This window comes from Saimiri boliviensis, chromosome 2, assembly GCF_048565385.1.
Source record: "Saimiri boliviensis isolate mSaiBol1 chromosome 2, mSaiBol1.pri, whole genome shotgun sequence".
Classification (NCBI taxonomy): Eukaryota; Metazoa; Chordata; class Mammalia; order Primates; family Cebidae; genus Saimiri; species Saimiri boliviensis.
Genome location: NC_133450.1, coordinates 144,052,453 through 144,068,892, shown reverse-complemented (window position 1 = coordinate 144,068,892; position 16,440 = coordinate 144,052,453). Strand labels below are relative to the sequence as shown.

The following is a 16,440-nucleotide window of genomic DNA, read 5'->3' as shown; positions in this document are numbered from 1 at the left end:
GTTCTTCAAAATTGTCTTGGCTTGCTCCTTTGTATTTCCATGTACATTCTAGAGTGGGTTTTATCAACTTCCGTACCCAAAAAGAAATACCCATAAGGATTTTCTCCCCTGTGCTAAATCTGTAGGTTACTTTGATCCTAGAAATGAATAACAGAATATAAATCATTCTTACTGATGAAAGAAAGCCATTTCAGGAGACGTTTTTTCTGTAAATGATAAAGGTTAAATGATTCCTATCAATTGTTTCCAATTTTTGACTTTTAAAATACTTTCTACTACTTTGCAATTTGCCTTTCTCTCTTTTTTTTCTAATTGTATTTTTCCTTGACACTCAGTATGTGTCCCTTGATAGTGGAGACCACGTTTATACATTTTCATGGATCAAATAGCGTATTTTTTTTACAGATTAGACGCTTAGCGAATATGCAGTTGAATCTACTTGAGTGTTTGGCAGGTTGAGGCATTGAACAAGTACTCAGTGCCTGTTCTGTATCAGGTAATGTGTCAGTCTGCGGTAATAGAGCTGGGAACAACAGAGGCCACAATAGGCTCTTTGTGTCTAGTTTACATTCCTGAGGGCCACCATTGGCCATCTGCTTGGGAGAATGGCTATGGCCCTGAATAAACAGTGTGGAGTGGGTCCAGGGAACCCGAGAGGAAAGGGGGCATTTACTCAACTTGATCATCTTTGTTAAGCAGTGGAGAGACCCCTGGTGGAGCCAGCATTGCGTGTCATTCTTGTGCAGGGGCCATGCTGATCTCTGTATCCTTCCAATTTTAGCATGTGTGCTGCCGAAGGAAGCACGGTATCCTTTATCTTTTCATCTTTTTTACATCAGTGGCTGCTTGTGGACTCTCATGGAATCTGGTGGACTCATTTTCTCTGTGTATTTAATTTTTCTCCTGGAAATGACTGCCAGGAGTGTGACTTGTTCAAGTGTCGCTAGGTTAATTGGTGTTAGCATTGGTAGGGATGAAATTGAGAAATCTTAAAAATAGAGAATTCCTTCAGATGTCATTCTTGAGAGGCAGAAAACAGGAAATAGAATTGCTAAATAGAGAAGGGGAGTGGCTTTTAATAGCAATATTTGTATGAGAATAAGAGGATGGGGCCATAATCTGAGGTCGCCTGTTTTGCTTGTTCTTTGGCTAGTTAGGTCTTGGGTTGGTTTACTTCCTGTACAAATTGTGAGTTACTAGGGGCTGAATTTATAGTAATATCTAAACTGATTGGAACCTTCACTTGAATAGAATTTAGTTTTGGCAGGTCCACTTTTAAGAGAAAGAAAGAGAGGCAGCCAATCCAGTATCAAGAGTTTAGTCAAACAATCCCAGATTTGCCCTGGTAGTGAATAGATTGAGCATAAATGTTTGTACTTTCTACTTCTTCAGTATCATATAGTAATTTATTATTTTTATTTTTATTTTTATTTTGAGATAGAGTTATACTCTGTCGCCCAGGCTGGAGTGTAGTGGTGCAATCTTGGCTCACTACAACCTCTACTGCCCAAGTTCAGACAATTCTCCTACCTCAGCCTCCCGAGTAACTAGGATTACAGGCACCTGACACCATGCCCAGCCAATTTTTTTTTTTGTATTTTTAGTAGAGGCAGGGTTTCACCATCTTGGCCAGGCTGGTCTTGAACTCTTGACCTCGTGATCCACCTGTTTCGGCCTCCCAAAGTGCTGGGATTACTGGTGTGAGCCACCACACCCAGCCCCAGTAATTTATCGTTTTATTGGTGATTCTGCAGCATCTTAGCCTGCAAAGAGTATCTCCTAAGGATGTGTAAAGTCAAAACAAGTTTTTTTAATTGAAGCAGGGTCTCACTGTTGTTCAGGATGGCCTTAAACTCCTGGGCTCAGATGATCCTCCTACCTCCACCTCCCAGGTAGCTGGGGGTACAGATGTGCACCACTGCGCCTGGCTCTAAAGCATTTTCATATGCTTTTTTAGGAGGTCTATGATTTAGGTAGGATAGGCATTATTCCTTTCTTTCAGTAGGAAAACTTGGGCTTCAGGGTAGTAATGTTTTTAGAGTTACATTGCTGATTAGTTATAGAGTTGTGGTTGAAATCAGCTTGTCTTTTGACAGCTTGAGTGGTTTTTTTTTTTTTTTGCATTGGAAACATTACTTTTTGAAGATAGACTAATGCATTTTGAAAACATTTACATCATTGAAATGAGCGGAGTCTAGGTTTAGAATTATCCAATTTTTAATTTTTTCACAATTTTGAAGTATGTTTTTGATGCTCTATTGAATATTCTTATTCTTTCTTTCTTTTCTTTTCTTTTCTTTTTTTTGAGACAGGGTCTCACTCCATCACCCAGGCACAATCTTGCCTCACCACAGTCTCTGCCTCCTGGATTCAAATGAACCTCCCAAGTAGCTGAGATCACAGGCGTGTGCCACCAAGTCTGGCTAATTTTTGTATTTTTAGTAGCAACTTACCCATACTGGCTAGGTTGGTCTTGAACTCCTGGCCTTAAGTGATCTACCTGCCTCAGGCTCCCAAAGTGCTGCGATTACAGGTCTGAGCCATTGTGCCCAGCCTCTATTGAATATTCTTACCCTTTGATAGTTGGGTGTTTTGGAATGGTGGTGTGTAACAAGCATAACTTATGTATCCTTATGTATGATTTATAAATTTATGCTGCTATGAAATTTTATAACTATAGTTATTTATAATTTAAAAATGTATACATTTTTGTATAAAATTTTTTTAGAAGCTTTGTGGCAGTTTTAAGATTTATTCTAAAATTAAATTGAACTCTTTTTTTTTTTTTTGGAGATACAGCCTTGCTCTGTTGCCCAGGCTGGAGTGCAATGGTGCAGTTTCTGCTTACTACAACCTCTGCCTCTTGGGTTCAAGTGATTCTCCTGCCTCAGCCTTTCAAGTAGCTGGGATTATAGGTACCCGCCACCACGTCCAGCTAATTTTTTTATTTTTAGTAGAGGTGGGGTTTCACCATGTTGGGCAAACTGGTCTTGAACTCCTGACCTCAGGTGATCTGCCCGCCTTGGCCTCCCAAAGTGCTGGGATTACAGGCGTGAGCCACCATGCCCGGCCTAAATTGAACACTTTTGAATAGATAATACATTTTCTAATTTAAACTACAAAACTACAGTACAAACGTGTATTTTCAGAAGCTTGCTTGCGCCTCTGCTACTCTATCCTTTTCCTTCTCCTACTCCTCTAGAAAGCATTTTTTTTTTTTGTAGTTTTTAAAAATCCTTTCAGCGTTCTTTTTTGCAAATAAAACCAAATGTATATCTATTACAGGTAGCATACGATATATACTGTTCTGTACCTAATTTTTTGTTTTCCCCTTAATAGATCTTCAGAATCTCCCCTTACTGGATTATGGTTATCTTCCTTCTTTTTTGGCTGCATTGAATTCTACTATCTTGGAAGTATCATTGGTTTTCCAACAGTTGTTTCTGGACATTTCGAGTGTTTCCAGTCTTTAGCTATTATAAACAGTGCTTCAGGGCTTCAGGGATAAACTTACAGCTGTAGGAGAGATTCCTAAAAGTCGGGCACTGGGCTAAAGGGTACATGCATTTGCCATTTCTGTTAGTAGACGGATTCTACTTAGTAGATATCTGCTAATTCATATATGTCTGTGTATATGTCTGTGTGTGTGTATGTGTGTGTGTGTGTGTGTGTGTGTGTGTGTGTTCGAATATATATATACTTCTTTTTTTTTTTTTTTAAGACAGGATCTGGCTCTGTTACGTAGCCTGGAGTACAGTGGCATGATCTCAGCTCACTGCAGCCTCAGTCCTCCGGGCTCAAGTGATACTCCCGCCTCAGCCTTTCTAGTAACTGGAACAATACATGTGTGCCACAGTGCCTGGCTGTTTTTCATATTTTTTGTAGAGATGGGATTCTGCCACATTGCCCAGGCTGGTCTTAAACTCTTGGATTCAAGTGCCTCCTCAGAATTCCAGAGTGCTGGGATTGTAGGCATGAGCCACCACACCTGGCCATTATTAATATAGGGTGATAGAGATCTGTATTGGTGGATATTTCCTAACTTTCTTCCGTAGACGTTATTCTAGTTTACACTCCCACCACCCACTGGTAATACAGAGGGCATCTTCATCCCCAAAGCCTAGCTAAGAGAGTGTTTTGTTAAGCTTTGGGACTTTTACCAATCTGATACTTAAAAAATAGTATTTTTAGTGTGGTTTTAAATGGTAGCTCTCATGTGAGTGAGGTTGAATGGTTTTCTTTCTTTCTTTCTTTCTTTCTTTTTCTGAGATTAAGTTTTGCTCTTATTGCCTAGGCTAGGGTGCATTGGCGCAATCTTGGCTCACTGTAACCTCAACCTCCCAGGTTCAAGCAATTCTGCATCAGCCTCCCGAGTAGCTGGGATTACAGGCATGTACCACCACATGCTGGCTAATTTTTGTATTTTTAGTAGAGGCAGGGTTTCACCATGTTGACCAGGCTGGTCTGGAACTTTGGACCTCGTGATCTGCCTGCCTTAGCCTCCCAAAGTGCTACGAAACATAAGCCACTGTGCCCAGCCACCTGGACATGTTTGAAGAACCCAGTACCTTAGGTTTATGGAGCTTTTATGTTTGGTCCAGACTGCATTTCAGGGAAGCCACAAAGCAGAGTTTAAAGCCTTTTGAGCACTGAGCTGGTTGTTGGTGCTAACAGGGCTGAGACGAGTGAAAAAAGTCATGTTGAGGCATTCGCTCATTTCCACAGTTCCAGTGTCTTCCTTGACATCTGCTTATGTCCACTTTTGCCCCCTTGCCTATGTGTTAAAACTGCCTCTGTCTCAGAACAGTGTCTTTTTTTTTTTTTTTTTTTTTTTTTTTGGTCACCCAGTCCAGAGTGTAAAGTGGCGTGATCTCAGCTCACCGCAATCTCTGCCTCCTAGGTTTAAGCTATTCTCCTGCCTCAGCCTCCGAGTAGCTGGGTTACAGGTGTGTGCCACCACACCTGACTAATTTTGGCATTTTTGGTAGAGACGGGGTTTCACCATATTGGCCAGGCTGGTCTCGAACTCCTGACCTCCTGATCTGCCCACCTTGGACTTCCAAAGTGCTGGGATTACAGGCATGAGCCACTGCAGTGTATCTTGAGGAATGATAGTCTATTAAGAGGAAAACCAAAAGATAAGACCTAAGGCAAAGGAAATCATAGTCTCAATGCAAAGGTACAATCAGAACATTGCCTAAGGGGGAAAGAAATGTTATAATAGTGTTTGTATTTTAATTGCCTTTCCTTCTTTAGACCAATAGTAATAACAGGTATGAATGCTTACTAAGTTCCAGGCAGTAGTCAAGTAACTTTTAATATTTAATACCCAGAACAGTAAGGAAGAAACAAAAACTAAGAACTTACTAGCACATCCAGAGTGTTTGTATTTCTTGAAAAGCTCATTAGAGATGGTTGCTGGAATGAGATTGTGTGTGTGAACAAGAACACACAAAAATGTGAAAACATGGTATCAGTGATGGTAATATAGCAGGTCTCCAAATAATGACCTTTCCTTCGGTGTCATTTCATTATCATATTGATGAGGAAAAAAAATCAATTCCCTACTGGAGGCACTATGTGGAGTTTACACATTCTCTGGTGTCCTTGAGGAACTTAACTCTTGTTTATAGCAACCTGCTGATTGATCGACCAATCATGGAAAATTGGTTTTGTTATATGTCATTTTGCTCAAAGTCCCAGTTTCCAAGAAACTTTCGACAACATTAAGTGAGAACTTACTGTAGTTACTCCCTCCTCATTCAAAACAAAATTACTGTTTAGTGGATATAAGGAGAAAAATTATTTTCCCTCAGATGTATCCTTGTGTGTGATATGTGTCTTTTTCTTTTGAAACAGGATCTTGCTCTGTTGCCCAGCCTGGATTGCAGTGACATGATCTTAACTCACTGCAACCTTCGCCTCCCTGGTCCAAATGATTCTCCTGCCTCAGCCTCCGAGTAGCTGGGATTGAGGTGCGCGCCACCATGCCCAGCTAATTTTTGTGTGTGTTTTTTTTCAGTAGAGACGTGCTTTCACCATATTGGCCAGGCTGTTCTCACCCTCCTGACCTCAAGTGATCCACCTGCCTCTGCCTGCCAAAGTGCCGGCATACAGGCTTGACACACTGCCTGGCCTGATATGTGTCTTTTTTAGGCAAGAAGTGCTTATGTTGTTTGTTAGTGGTACGCTGCCTTCGTAGCTCTGTGTTACCTTGGCTGAGACATGATGTGGTGTATAGTTAGTAGTAGCCTCTTCGGCACTGTCTTATTCATGATCACTGTCAATCTAAATGCATAGTGTTTTCTAATTTTTTTTAAGGCTTTTTAAAAAAGTTTAATTGAGATATGGTTACAATGGAGAAGAGCCTTCAGGAAATATAAAAACATCTTAAAAAGCTTTATTATTTATTATAAGAACAACATAAATTTTTGTAAATTAATCAAGGAAAATTGATTCAGAAAGCCATTTGAAATTTAGTCAGCATGATCAATGATCATTTGAATAGGATTAACCCCTAAATCTTCTCCTAGTCAAAGTAAGGAAGATGTAGGTGCCCTAAGAACATTTTTCAGGGTGCATTTGGGTTATATTGCTTCCACTTCAGGAAGTCTTAATTATTGCATGGATTTTATAAGTTGATCAAACCATGGTATGACTTCCGTGGGTGCTGGTGAGTCCACATCATTGCTTTGTAATAATCTATAATCATGCCTGGGTGCAGTGGCTCACGCTGGAATTTCAACACTTTGGGAGGCTGAGGTGAGAAGATTGCTTAAGCGCAGGAGTTTGAAACCAGCCTCTAACATAGGAGACTCCAACGTAGGAAGACCCCATCGCCACAGAAAATAAAAAATAACAATAAAAGATGTGTAATAACAATGTTAAAGTGAATCAGAAGAGTTGGTAAGTTATGATCCTTTAATTGAAGTTTTTTGTTTAAATTGGCTTGCAGAGGAGTTTCCAGTAAATTAATAATAAATTCTGTAATGAATATTAGGTTAATATTAATTGTTATTTTAATGAGGTTACTGCCCTGCATGCAACTTCCACTGAAGTGGGAAGGTTTCACGCTGATTCAGTGGACAATGAGCAATGTTCAGATTCACCATTTATTGAGAGATTCACACACACACAATCAATCAAGTAAATATTCACAATGCGGTTATTAAAGGCAGTAATTAGGGGGATAGTAAGCCACAGGGATGGCTCAGAAGGCTGGTGCAGTGAGGGATCTTCAAGAGGGTTGGAAGTCCCTTGGATGCTGGTTAGTGGGGAGTGGCTGTTCCTCTCCCAGAGAGCCCCTGGGCGGCAATTGCCATGTTAGTGGGAGGCTTCAGAGTTCTCATGTGCAAAGATTCTAAAGGCACCCCAGACACCATCAGCTCCTTGCTGTGTGTTTGGTTGTCCACTGGTCTGCCCATTATCAAGGTCTCTGTCAGCTCTTGGCTCCATTTGCTATTGGTCATGGTACTATGCCACAGCAGGTGTTGCTGTCTCACTGCCTTAATCTGTTACGCACATGTTTTATCACTTTGCAGAAAAACAATTTCACTGTGACCTCAGTTGCCAGTCTAGTACACGTGTGCTTATCATTGTTTGTTTTCCTTTTGAGACAAGGTCTTGGTCTGTCGTCCAGGCAGGATTGCAGTGGCACGATCATGGCTCACTTCAGCCTCAAACTTCTAGGCTCAAGTGATCCTCCCACCTCAGCCTCCTGAGTAGGTGGGACTACAGGTGTGCATCACCATACCCAAATATATATATATATATATTTTTTTTTTTTTGTAGAGAAAGGTCTCACTATGTTGAACTACTGGTGGTCTCAAGGGATCCTCCCACCTTGTAAAGTGTTGGAATTACAGGTGTGAGTCACTGCCCCTGACCTTTGCTTATCACTGAGAAGTTAACAGCTGCACTGTGGGCTTAATACCACTTAACACGAGTGACTCCATATTGAGACAGTACAATCACAAATGATTGTTATATATTGGTGAACAGCCACAGGTACATAGTCTAAGGAGCAACATCCTTGCTCCTGGGATATCCTTTAGTCAAAGGACTGGAAGGGTCCTGGAGGTTTGCCATTTCACCATGTTGAGGTACAAAGTTCCTAGGCTAGGGGATTGGTTGCATTGTTATGTGTGAGTGCTATTCATGGGGCTGCCTGGCACCCACAGATGCCACAGCAGACGCATGGTCGAGGGAAAGGAGCAGGAATGCCAGTTACCATGCTGGAGTAACAGTTACTGCACTGGAATGCTAGTCACCATGTTGAAGTAACAGTTACCACACTGGAATGCTAGTTACCATGCTGGAGTAACAGTTACTGCACTGGAATGCTAGTTACCATGTTGAAGTAACAGTTACTGCACTGGTATACCAGTTACCATGCCAGAGTGACTGTTTTGACCAAGGTCTTGGTTTTGGGTTGTATGGCAGGGGCGAGACCATGCCTGTCCTCAGGCATTTCCAATCTAGCATAGAGGAAAATAGGAGCAAGGTAAGAACAATGTACTGAAAAGGAAATTGGATGAGGGCCTAGGAAAAAGGGTAAAGTGACCTGGTTGGGGTTGGGTGAGTGCCACATCTTCCTGACCCTGAACAGATCAGTGCTGTGGTGGCTGTAGTGCCTCTGCCCGAGACCTTCTTAGACAGGGCCTGGGTGCCCTTTACAGACCAGTTGTGAACAGAAAGGAACCTAGCCACGTGACCTTTTGCCCTATAGACCTAGTCCCTTGTTGTGGTGCGAAGCTCAGTCTGCAGCCCACTGATCTCATGTGTTCTCTGGTTGCCCCTGGTTTTGACTGAACTCAAAGGATGGCCATTTGTGAGAAGTGTTGGTACCTTTGGCCGCTTTTGTGCTCTAGCTGTGGTGGGTGCCATTTTGGGGATTATGCTCAGCAGTGAGTCATATGAGACGCACACATAGCTTTTCAGTGATTAATCTGATACAGTGCCCTTATGGCATACTTCTGAGAGGTACCGATGATGACATCTCGTCATCTCCCTGGCTAGAAATTGAGACCCATTTCAACAAAATCACTTCCATCTCTTCTGAAATGCATTGGGAAAACTAGAGGCCATTACTGGATTTACAGACGATGGGCTATACTTAACCCATCTTAGCGAGACACCAGATTTTGTCATATATTCCCTACCTGTTATGGCTGCCATTTGAGGGCTTTCTTTGTGCTAGGCACTATGTAGGGTTCTTGACATTTTTTTTTTTAAGTTATCAAATAATGCTAGAGTCTTTATTCTCAAGTGCAAATCTAAGTTCAGGGTTCAGTAGCTTAAAACCCTTTGGTGGTTCCCATTATATAGAGTAACAATCTTCATTTTTAAAAAAGATCATGTACCCTTATTAGAATTTTGTAAGCAAACAAATATGTGTGTATCATATATATGTTTATATGTATAGCAGATGTATACACATAGTATGTGCTATTAAGATTCTTTGTATATTATAAAGCATAAAATGAAAATGAAGATGAAACAAATTGCCTTGTAAATATTTAAAACTTTTAAAAATGTGTTAACTGGTACAAATATTTTTGTTTCTAAAGAATTGTTAATGAGCAATATGCCTGAATTTGCTTCAATGTTTTTTAAAATCTTGGTTTAACATTTGCCATACAGCTATTTTAACATCTTATACTAAAGTTTATTCCTTTTCATTTTTAAATTTTTTATCTCAGAGTAAGACAGGGTCTTACTCAGGATGGAGTACAGTGGTGTGGTTTTGGCTGACTGAAACCTCTACCTCCCAGGCTTAAGTGATCCTCCCACGTCAGCCTCCCACACAGCTGGGACTCCAGGTGCACACCACCTTGCCCAACTAATTTTTAAATACTTTTGAGACCTGTCTCAAAAAAAATAAAATCAAGTCTTCCTCAGTCTTTTTTTTTTTTTTTTTTTTCTGGTGAGATGGAGTGTTGTTCTGTCACCCAGGCTGGAGTGCAGTGGCACAATCTCAGCTTACTGCCTCCTGGGTTCAAGTGATTATTTTGTCTCAGGCTCCAGAGTAACTGGGATTACAAGCATGCACCACTACACTGGCTAGTTTTTTATTTTTTCTAGTAGAGATGTGGTTTCACCATGTTGGCCAGGCTGGTCCTAAACTCCTGACCTCAGGCAGTCCACCCATCTCAGCCTCCCAAAGTGCTGATTACAGGCATGAGCCACCACACCTAGCCGCAGTCTTCCTCTTATAGGGAGACTTGTGATTACATGTAGGCCCACTGTGATAATGGAGGATAATGCCCCCATCTCAAGGTTCTTAATCACATCTCCAAAGACCCTTTTCTCCTGTATAGGGTAACACTCATAAGTTCCAGTAATTAGGACAGGCATATCTTTTAGAGGTTCATTTTTTAGCCTACTACACTTGGCTAAAGACCTAGGAATGGGTCACTAGGTTATATGGTGAGTATGGGTTTAATTTCATGAGAAACTGCCAAACTGTTTTGCAGAGTGGCAGTCCCTTCATGTTCCTACTAGCACCCTCGAACACCAGAATTCCTGGTAGCCTTGGCAAAACTGGCTATTGTCAGTATTTTTTATTTTAGCCATTCTAGTGAGTATCTCATCATGGTTTTGTTTTCCCTGACAACTAATGAGGTTGAGCATCTTTTAGTGTGAAAATCTCATGTCTTTTAGTTTTCCTTCTATTACCTGCATAAGTATGAGGAAGAAGAGTGTGAATGAATCATAACTAAAGGGAAGAAGCGCAATGCTGTCTTACAGCAGACTCCTGCCTTGTCATTATATAGTATGGTACAATTATTCATTACACATCTCGTTGAGTCCATCTTGTCTGTTAAATTTCTTTATAAAATTTGTTGAGTCGATGACATGCTTGACTTTAGTATAAGAAGTGACTGTTATATTGCTTTTTATTTTCTTTTTCTGAGACAGAGTCTCCCTGTGTTGCCCAAGCTGGAGTGCAGTGGTTGGATCTTGGCTCACTGCAGTCTCCACTTACTGGGTTCAGGTGATCCTCCCACCCCATCCTCCTGAATAGCTGGGACTACAGGCATGAACCACCATGGCTGGCTAATCTTTAATAGTGTTTTTGTAGAAATCGGGTCACACTGTATCGCCCAGGCTGGTCTAGAACTCCTGGTCTCAAGTGATCTTACTGCCTCGGTCTCTCAAAGTATTGGGACTATAGGCATGAGCCACTGTGCCCAGCTTATATAGTTTTTTTGTTTTTGAGACAGGGTCTCACTCTGTCACCCAGACTGGAGTGCAATGGCACGATCTCGGCTCACTGCAGCCTCCGCCTACCAGGCTCAAGTGATTATGCCGCAGCCTCCCAAGTAACTGGGATTACAGGCGCACGCCACCCAGCTAATTATATTTTTAGTAGAGACAGGGTTTCACCATGTGGCCAAGCTGGTCTCAAATTCCTGACCTCAAATGATCCACCTAACTTGGACTTCTAGAGTGCTGGGATTACAGGCATGAGCCACTGTACTTGGCCTCTATATAGGTTTTAATAAATAATAAAGACTCTAAATTATGCTTATTTACTGCCAAATAATCTTTTTAAATGAAAAATTTGTTATCCCTCCCAGCCCTCAGCCGTGACCCCAAGTATGAAACAGGAATATCCATTTGCTGCTATTAGGCTGTGGTTCACACTGGTTTAGTATTGCTGTAGATCACTTTTAGGGACATTTAATGATTTTTTTATATTACATCTTGAGCACTAGCCATTTATTTTCTCTTGAAGCAGTGGTTTATAGTAATACATTGTGCTCAATTCTTTTTTGGTTCTTTATCAAGTTGAACACAGTAGCTTCTGTTGCTTGGGTTCTTGTAGAGTTATGAGGGGAAATTAATGCTGGTGACCAGTATTTAAGAATTAAAAACCTCCCTTCAGAAAGGCAATGCAGAGTAGAATAATGAACTGATACTATAAATGACATATCTTGACATTGGGGGTTTAGTATAAATAAATAGGTATTAGGTTACAATCTCTGGAAATTGAAAAGTTATTATTTACCCTAAAAGTGATCATAGCTCAGAAAACAGAATTATATGGCATTTCCTTGCTAACATACCAGAGCCTACCCGCTCCAAAGATTATAGGGCTAAAGCCTGATCCACTAAATTGTTGTCAGTCACATGGGCCTTAGAGTATGTTGACTTGATCAAACATATACTATTTATAAAAATTTGTGGCCGGGTGTAGTGGCTCCTGCCTGTAATCCCAGCACTTTGGGAGGCCGAGGCGGGTCAAGGTCAGGAGATCAAGACCATCCTGGCTAACACAGTGAAACCCCGTCTCTACTAAAGATACAAAAATTAGCTGGGCATGGTGGCATGTGCCTGTAGTCCCAGCTACTCGGGAGGCTGAGGCAGGAGAATTGCTTGAACCTGGGAGGCGGAGGTTGCAGTGAGCTGAGTTCAGGCCAGTGCACTCCAGCCTGGGTGACAGAGCAAAACTCCATCTCAAAAAAAAAAAAAAAAAAAAAATTTGCTTCTAGCTTATATCCTGACACTTAAAGCCAAGTGATCTTGTAGAAGTCACTTAGCTAATGAGGTAAAACTGAGTCCTTTCTCCATCTGTTGAATGAGGACAATGATAGACTCTTTCTTTGCTCTCTCCCGGGGGGTACGAGATCAGGATGAGCTGATACCTGTGAAAGAGCTTTGGATACTATAAAGTGCTTTAGGAATGTATGGGATTATTATTTTATGAAATTGTTGATTCATCTTCATAATTTTAGATACAAGATCTCTATTCCAATGCTAATGCTTTTGGAAGATCTTTTCACTTTCTTAGAAAATATTGCCTAGGCCGGGCACAGTGGCTCATACGTGTAATCCCAGCACTTTGGGTGGCTGAGGTAGGATGATCACATGAGCTCAGGAGTTTGAGGCCACCCTGGACAACATGGCAAGACTCCATCTCTACAAAAATCGAAGAAAAATAAATTATCCAGGTGTGGTGACACATGCCTGTGGTTCCAGCTACTTGGGAGGATAAAGAGGGAAGATCACTTCAGCCCAGGAGGTCGAGGCTGAAGTGAGCTATGATTGTCACACTCCACCCCAGTCTGGACAACAGAGTGAGACCCTGACTCAATAAATACGTACATAAATAAATAAATTTATATATATATATATCTCCAAGTATAATTATATACTTAGAGGTCAGTTTAATCACAGATTTCTCAATTTATTTCTTCTAATTTTTGTCAGTAAAACAGTAGGGATAAATTAAAGAGGAGGAAAGAAAAATCCTTCCTTCCTTCTTTCCTTCCTTCCTTCCTCCCTCACTTTCTCCCTCCCTCCCTTCCTCCCTCCCTCCCCTTTTTATCTTATTTTATTGTTATTTTTTAAAGTGATTTATTTAGAGAGAGAAACTGCTAACTCTCGCACTGAGTGAGAGAAAGAAAAGCCACTCTCACACTGAGCGAGAAGGGTTCCCAGAGGGAGAAAACCAGGGAAGGAAAGCTCCTCTCACACTGAGAGAATCCAGAAAGATGGAATCCGGGAAAGGAAAGCAGCTTCCACACTGAGTGGTAAGGAATTGAGAGAGATGGAGTTTAGAAGAGGAAAAGCAGCTTCCACAAGAGAGTGTTCGTGGAAGGGGACCCAAACATGGAGTCCCTTTTTTTGTTGTTGTTGTTGGACAGAGTCTTACTGTGTCACCCAGGCTAGAGTGCAGTGGCGCGATCTCAGCTCACTGCAACCTTGCCATCCTGGGTTCAAATGATTCTCAGGCCTCAGCTTCTTGAATAGCTGGGATTACAGACATGAGCACTGACCTAACATGATTCTTTTTTTTTTTTTTTTTTTTTTTTTTTTTTGAGACGGAATCTTGCTCTGTCACCCAGGCTGGAGTGGAATGGCATGATCTCAGCTCACTGCAACCTCTGCCTCCCAGGTTCAAGTGATTCTCTTGCCTCAGCCTCCCAAGTAGCTGGGATTGCAGGTGCTTGCCACTATACCCAGCTAATTTTTTGTATTTTTAGTAGAGACAGGGTTTCACCATGTTAGTGAGGCTGGTCTTGAACTCCTGACCTCAGGTGATCCACCCTCCCAAAGTGCTGGAATTATAGGCATAAGTCGCCACGCCAGGCCTACGTGGTTTTTTTTTTTTTTTTTTTTTTTTTTGAAAATGGAGTTTTGCTCTTGTTGCTCAGGTTGGAGTGCAATGGCACGATCTCGGCTCTCTGCAACCTCCCCCTCCCAGATTTAAGTGATTCTCCTGCCTCAGCCTCCCTAGTAGCTGGGATTACAGGCATGTGCCACCATGCCCAGCTAATTTTGTATTTTTAGTAGAGATGGGGTTGCTCCATGTTGATCAGGCTGGTCTTGAACTCCTGACCTCAGGTGATCCATTCACCTCAGTCTCCCAAAGTGCTGGGATTACAGGTGTGAGCCACCTTTTCTTTTTCTATTCAGCTTTTTTGGTAGGATTGGGGTAGTTGTAAGGGAGTGTTGCTAGGATAATGAAGAAATCTTTACCTTTGTGGAAAACATGCAAAACAATGTCATAATGTTTAAGAATACATACATTTTATTTTGTACATGTCCTTTGGAAACTTACTTTTTTTTATTCATTTTTTTTGAGATGGAGTCTTGCTCTGTTGCCCAGGCTGGAGTACAGTGATGTGATCTTGGCTCACTGCAACATCTGCCTCCCAGGTTCAAGTGGTTCTCCTGCCTCAGCCTCCCAACTAGCTGGGACCACAGGCACATGCCACCACACCTGGCTAAAGTTTTGTATTAGTAGAGACAGGGTTTCACCATGCTGGCCAGGCTGGTCTTGTCTCCTGACCTCAGGTGATCCAATCTATCAGCCTTGGCCTCCCGAAGTGCTGGGATTACAGGCGTGAGCCACCGCGCCCAACTATTCAGCATTGTTTTAAAGACTTCCCTGTGTTCACACATGTAGACCTAGGTCCTCGTTTTAATTGCTGTGTGGTATTGTGTTATGTGATGAAAGCATAATTTGTCCATTCTCCTATTTATAGCCAATAATGTGTCCACTTTTTCCACCCTGACTAACAGTGCAGCAGTGAATGTCCTTTTATGTTTTTCATTGTGTGTGTGTGGGAGTTTCTCTAGGGCGATGGATTAAGCAGGATAGGATAGGCTTTCCTGTAGTAATAAACAGCCCCCAAATCCCAGGTGTTTAACCACAAAGTGTGTCTCTTGTGGGGTGTGGTTGTGGGGGTGCCCTGCCATGTAGTCTCTAAAGGACCCAGACTGCTGGAGCTCACACTGCCTTGTGGCTGCACAGCTGAAGTATGCAGCCTCCTTGCTGTCAACACAGGGCAAGCAAGCAGGGAGAAGTGCATGTGGACCAACTCCCTCTGTTGAGGAAAGGGAAGGAGTACCCGTAATTGGTTAGCACTAGCGAAGATGGACACCTAGAAGTGCTGGCCTGGATTATTTAATACTGCATGTGTAACACACTGCCTGGAACTGTTCCACAAGCCCCCAGACAGAGCAGCAACCAGTTCTTCCCCAGATCAGTTATGTGAAAAATTTGAATTTGGGAGCCTTTAGTCTTAAATTATAAGTTGTTGTATATCAAGGACCTAAAAAAATAATAAAACAAAGTGAAGGCTAGAATATTCTGTCTTAGGATTTGTAATTCAGTACAACTGCTACTTATATTTAAAAATATAGAACAGGGCCGGGCGCGGTGGCTCAAGCCTGTAATCCCAGCACTTTGGGAGGCCGAGGCGGGTGGATCACGAGGTCAAGAGATCGAGACCATCCTGGTCAACATGGTGAAACCCCGTCTCTACTAAAAATACAAAAAATTAGCTGGGCATGGTGGTGCGTGCCTGTAATCCCAGCTACTCAGGAGGCTGAGGCAGGAGAATTGCCTGAACCCAGGAGGCGGAGGTTGCGGTGAGCCGAGATCGTGCCATTGCACTCCAGCCTGGGTAACAAGAGCGAAACTCCGTCTCAAAAAAAAAAAAAAAAAAAAAAAAAAAAAAAATATATATATATATATATATATATATATATATAACAGAGATTTTCTGTTGGCTTGGGTTCAGTTACAGAGAGATGAACCTACTATTTTTAATGGGAAGGGGTTGATTATAGAGTATTGTATAGCCAGCAGTTATGGGGAAGGCTGAAAAAGCAGGTTCTTGGTTGGGCTTCATGAGTGATTCCCAGACAGAACCGCCTCATAGACCTGGGCTACTGAGGAAGCTGCAGCCTCTTCAGGGATTGGGAAGGTGTTAGCTGTAGAATCTCTGCCACAATCAAGGCCTTCCTGCTCCTGGCTCCAGAGCCAGTTTATGGTCAGCTGGCAAAATTAAAGCCCTGCACTCTGCTCTTAACACCCACAAAGCCAGTGCCTAGACACAGGACCGCTCGTTCCGCCTCAGAAAAAAAATGCTTCCTAGCCGGGCTTGCCCACAGCAACAGATATGTGCTGGTCCTCTCATCTGC

At 42.0% G+C, this 16,440-nt stretch overlaps 1 protein-coding gene and 1 pseudogene across 1 annotated transcript in view; one reads left to right on the top strand and one right to left on the bottom strand.

Annotated features, from left to right (window-relative positions):
- The window catches only part of ABL1 (ABL proto-oncogene 1, non-receptor tyrosine kinase), a 162,038-nt gene that overhangs the window by 16,708 nt on the left and 128,890 nt on the right, over positions 1–16,440 (top strand). The gene's annotated exons all lie outside the window — the stretch shown is intronic.
- Positions 725–805, bottom strand: LOC120360731 (U6 spliceosomal RNA; annotated as a pseudogene).